General features: G+C 52.8%; 1 non-coding gene across 1 annotated transcript in view; it reads right to left on the bottom strand.

Annotated features, from left to right (window-relative positions):
• Nucleotides 1–1,172, bottom strand: part of LOC124772338 — a 1,909-nt gene extending 737 nt beyond the window's left edge. The window contains exon 1 of the ribosomal RNA XR_007013961.1: nt 1–1,172. This exon is cut by the window's left edge and continues 737 nt beyond it. This is a non-coding gene — a ribosomal RNA (small subunit ribosomal RNA).
• Between the last annotated feature and the right edge of the window lie 3,828 nt (nt 1,173–5,000).

The following is a 5,000-nucleotide window of genomic DNA, read 5'->3' as shown; positions in this document are numbered from 1 at the left end:
CCCGCCGAGTCATCGGAGGAACTGCGGCGGATCGCTGGCTGGCATCGTTTATGGTTAGAACTAGGGCGGTATCTGATCGCCTTCGAACCTCTAACTTTCGTTCTTGATTAATGAAAACATACTTGGCAAATGCTTTCGCTTCTGTTCGTCTTGCGACGATCCAAGAATTTCACCTCTAACGTCGCAATACGAATGCCCCCGCCTGTCCCTATTAATCATTACCTCGGGTTCCGAAAACCAACAAAATAGAACCGAGGTCCTATTCCATTATTCCATGCACACAGTATTCAGGCGGGCTTGCCTGCTTTAAGCACTCTAATTTGTTCAAAGTAAACGTGCCGGCCCACCGAGACACTCAATAAAGAGCACCCTGGTAGGATTTCAACGGGGTCCGCCTCGGGACGCACGAGCACGCACGGGGCGGTCGCACGCCTTCGGCTCGCCCCACCGGCAGGACGTCCCACGATACATGCCAGTTAAACACCGACGGGCGGTGAACCAACAGCGTGGGACACAAATCCAACTACGAGCTTTTTAACCGCAACAACTTTAATATACGCTATTGGAGCTGGAATTACCGCGGCTGCTGGCACCAGACTTGCCCTCCAATAGATACTCGTTAAAGGATTTAAAGTGTACTCATTCCGATTACGGGGCCTCGGATGAGTCCCGTATCGTTATTTTTCGTCACTACCTCCCCGTGCCGGGAGTGGGTAATTTGCGCGCCTGCTGCCTTCCTTGGATGTGGTAGCCGTTTCTCAGGCTCCCTCTCCGGAATCGAACCCTGATTCCCCGTTACCCGTTACAACCATGGTAGGCGCAGAACCTACCATCGACAGTTGATAAGGCAGACATTTGAAAGATGCGTCGCCGGTACGAGGACCGTGCGATCAGCCCAAAGTTATTCAGAGTCACCAAGGCAAACGGACCGGACGAGCCGACCGATTGGTTTTGATCTAATAAAAGCGTCCCTTCCATCTCTGGTCGGGACTCTGTTTGCATGTATTAGCTCTAGAATTACCACAGTTATCCAAGTAACGTGGGTACGATCTAAGGAACCATAACTGATTTAATGAGCCATTCGCGGTTTCACCTTAATGCGGCTTGTACTGAGACATGCATGGCTTAATCTTTGAGACAAGCATATGACTACTGGCAGGATCAACCAGGGAGCTGCGTCAACTAGAGCTGAGCAGCCGGCCGCCCGGGAGTGTGTCCCGGGGGCCCGCGCGAACACGCAAGCGTCCGCTCAATCATTCTGCAAACAGGAGGAGGCTGAGCTCCCCTGCACAATACACCTCGAAACCCTCTCAGGTCCCGGCGGCGCGCAGCGCCGTCCCAAGTACTTGGTCGGGTTCGAGAGAGGCGCAATCGCCCGGAGTTAGGCGAGTAGACGCTTTCGGTGCGACCACCCGTGCTCCCAACTGAGCTTGCCGCTGCCGACAGAGGCCCGGGAGCGTGCTGTCGTGGCATTGCCGGCGGGAGACAACACGCGCCACCTACGGTGACCGGCAGCTCCAACGCCAGCGCCACAGAAGGACAAAAGCCCCACTTGGGTGCCGAAGCGAACTCTCCCAGCACAGCGCACGCGCCAACACATCCGCACAGCTGCGATACAAACCACCAGCGAGAACCGCTGGGGCGACCGAGCAGCAGACGGCGTCGCGGCGCCGAGCGCCGGGCGGCAGCGCATCCTCAACGCACACAGTCCTCAATCGGACCAGCACACTGAAGATGTCCACCGCGCTTCGCACCGGGCCCGCGAGGACCTACTTTGGCCGCACGGCGCCGCGCGCAGGGTGCGCCGGCGCGCAGCTGCGACGCCTGCCGCGTCCGTCGGCCGGCGCGCCTGCCACTGGCCGCCCCCACCAGCCGGCTGTAGCGCGTGCGCCCACGCACCGCGCGGCCAGCACGCCGGGAGGCGCCCCCTCACCGGCCGGGGACGGTCCCACCCAGCCACCGCCGCGTATCGCTTCACACCCAGATGCCGTTCAGTTTCGTCGGCATGGTGGGTATCGCTGGAACAACCGGTTAGTACCTCAACCTATCGTCGCCATCACCGATTCACCCCTAGCGAGAACAACCGCACCACAACAGGTTACCATTTGTTCATTTGCGTAACTTCACCAGAAAACGCAGGCGTCCATCGCCATTTGCAACTTCCACGATTATTGCATGCCTGTGTCAGGTGTCACGCCACACTACGTCTGCCCACATACACGCAACAAAATGTGCACGCCTAGACAATACGTGGAAGGTGGCCCCCGTACGTATGCGATGTCCATTGCTCGAACGACTGTCAACCGGCCTCTGTAGCATGTCGCAGATATGGAACGCGGTGCACCATGCCATCACGGTGTGTGAGGAGAGACGACTAGGTCCGAATACATCAACAGACAGCTCATGCTGATCGCCATCCACGGCGTCCGTTCCTCCCACACGTCTCTATGGCGTACCACACTGCAATCCAGCTCTCATAGGGAGACGACACGTAGCTGCGTGCACAATATTTGCACTGTATGGTCCGCCGTTTTTGGGCGCAGTCGTTGTACGGTCACACATGTGCCACGATGTATCATTCAGTACATAAGGACGAATGTGCAGTACAGATTGTGGTTTACGCGTACGACATTAGCGGACAGTTGACACAGGCCGCACCACAACGTAGCCTGAGTACGTCGCATGCGGAGGGCATTGAACATGCAAAGTTCTCACCAACCAGCTTGCGAAGGCAGGGGGCAAGGTGGGGACGTGGGGAGGGGCGGCATGTACGTCCTGCTGCCATCCACATTACAGTGTACAGCAGGAGCATGTGGAAAGTGAGCAAGACTTGCAAGGTGTTTAACATGAAGCGATACACAGGGGAGCGGGGAGTGCGAGTAGCGAACTATATTGCGAGGGTTGCGGGTGGGCAACACTACACTAATTGAACGAGTCGTATAACAATTACAGAGCAGGTTTAGGCGACAACGTGGGTTACGTTAGGCGACAACGTGGGTTAGGTTAAGGCACGACGTGGGTTAGGTTAAGGCACGACATGGGTTAGGTTAAGGCACGACATGGGTTAGGTTAAGGCACGACATGGGTTAGGTTAAGGCACAACATGGGTTAGGTTAAGGCACAACATGGGTTAGGTTAAGGCACAACATGGGTTAGGTTAAGGCACAACATGGGTTAGGTTAAGGCACAACATGGGTTAGGTTAAGGCACAACATGGGTTAGGTTAAGGCACAACATGGGTTAGGTTAAGGCACAACATGGGTTAGGTTAAGGCACAACATGGGTTAGGTTAAGGCACAACATGGGTTAGGTTAAGGCACAACATGGGTTAGGTTAAGGCACAACATGGGTTAGGTTAAGGCACAACATAGGTTAGGTTAAGGCACAACATAGGTTAGGTTAAGGCACAACATAGGTTAGGTTAAGGCACAACATGGGTTAGGTTAAGGCACAACATGGGTTAGGTTAAGGCACAACATGGGTTAGGTTAAGGCACAACATGGGTTAGGTTAAGGCACAACATGGGTTAGGTTAAGGCACAACATGGGTTAGGTTAAGGCACAACATGGGTTAGGTTAAGGCACAACATGGGTTAGGTTAAGGCACAACATGGGTTAGGTTAAGGCACAACATGGGTTAGGTTAAGGCACAACATGGGTTAGGTTAAGGCACAACATGGGTTAGGTTAAGGCACAACATGGGTTAGGTTAAGGCACAACATGGGTTAGGTTAAGGCACAACATGGGTTAGGTTAAGGCACAACATGGGTTAGGTTAAGGCACAACATAGGTTAGGTTAAGGCACAACATAGGTTAGGTTAAGGCACAACATAGGTTAGGTTAAGGCACAACATAGGTTAGGTTAAGGCACAACATAGGTTAGGTTAAGGCACAACATAGGTTAGGTTAAGGCACAACATAGGTTAGGTTAAGGCACAACATAGGTTAGGTTAAGGCACAACATAGGTTAGGTTAAGGCACAACATAGGTTAGGTTAAGGTACAACATAGGTTAGGTTAAGGTACAACATAGGTTAGGTTAAGGTACAACATAGGTTAGGTTAAGGTACAACATAGGTTAGGTTAAGGTACAACATAGGTTAGGTTAGGTTAGGTTACACGTTGTTGTAAGGAAAGGTGTAGGGGGGGGCGGGGGCGGCAGGTTCGTTGATAGTGATTATAGTAAGTGAATGCTTGTGACATGATCAGATTTGTCACGTCAGGATGCACCTTTGGCTTATTAGAGGCGGCGCTCCAATTCTATGCTTGTGTCAGACCTGTGTCTTTGACTCATGTCATTGTTTGTGCGCTGTGACAGGAGGTACTATTGTGATGTTGGGTGCACCGTTGTATAGGACATGTGTGGGTGTTGGTGCCTGATCTGCGCAATGGTGGATGTCGAAAGGGTGGGATATTGTATTTTCCGCATGGACCTCCTGGTCTGGTTGTGATAGTGTGGATTGTGTAATGTGGCGGAGAGGATGCACTGGATGTTGTTCCATGCTGGTGCTTACATATTGTATGTGCGCCCGTTAGAAGCAGAGAGTGGTGCGTGATCAGAGTGGCTGGCTGACGTGTGGTTCCCATTGTGGGCAGACTCTTTCAGCATGTATACGGACAGTTGTATATATATTCTGTAGTTTGATGGCTCTGCATTGATTACTAATCAGCGCCGTGTGTACGGGTAATCTGGTTCCAGTCCAAAATGTTCCATCTGTGTACATTAGTGACAAAGACTCCCCTCATGCAGTGGGGCTCGGTCTGTTATAACTCTTCCGCGTAATATATTTGCCCCACGTTTTTGCGACTGCGAGTGCGAGTGCAACGCGCATGGGGACCGACATGCTGATGGCTCGGTATCGGACGCCGTACAGTGAGCAACGCGATCGCGTCTCTCGCTCGTAAGTGGTACAGGTCGCGGCTCATGTATAGGGACAGCGGGAATGTCGCATATTGGCAATAACTCTTCATGAAACGCACGTTATAGGGGTGGATTGCACTT

This window comes from Schistocerca piceifrons, unplaced genomic scaffold, assembly GCF_021461385.2.
Source record: "Schistocerca piceifrons isolate TAMUIC-IGC-003096 unplaced genomic scaffold, iqSchPice1.1 HiC_scaffold_938, whole genome shotgun sequence".
Classification (NCBI taxonomy): domain Eukaryota; kingdom Metazoa; phylum Arthropoda; class Insecta; order Orthoptera; family Acrididae; genus Schistocerca; species Schistocerca piceifrons.
This window is presented reverse-complemented; position numbering and strand designations above follow the sequence as displayed.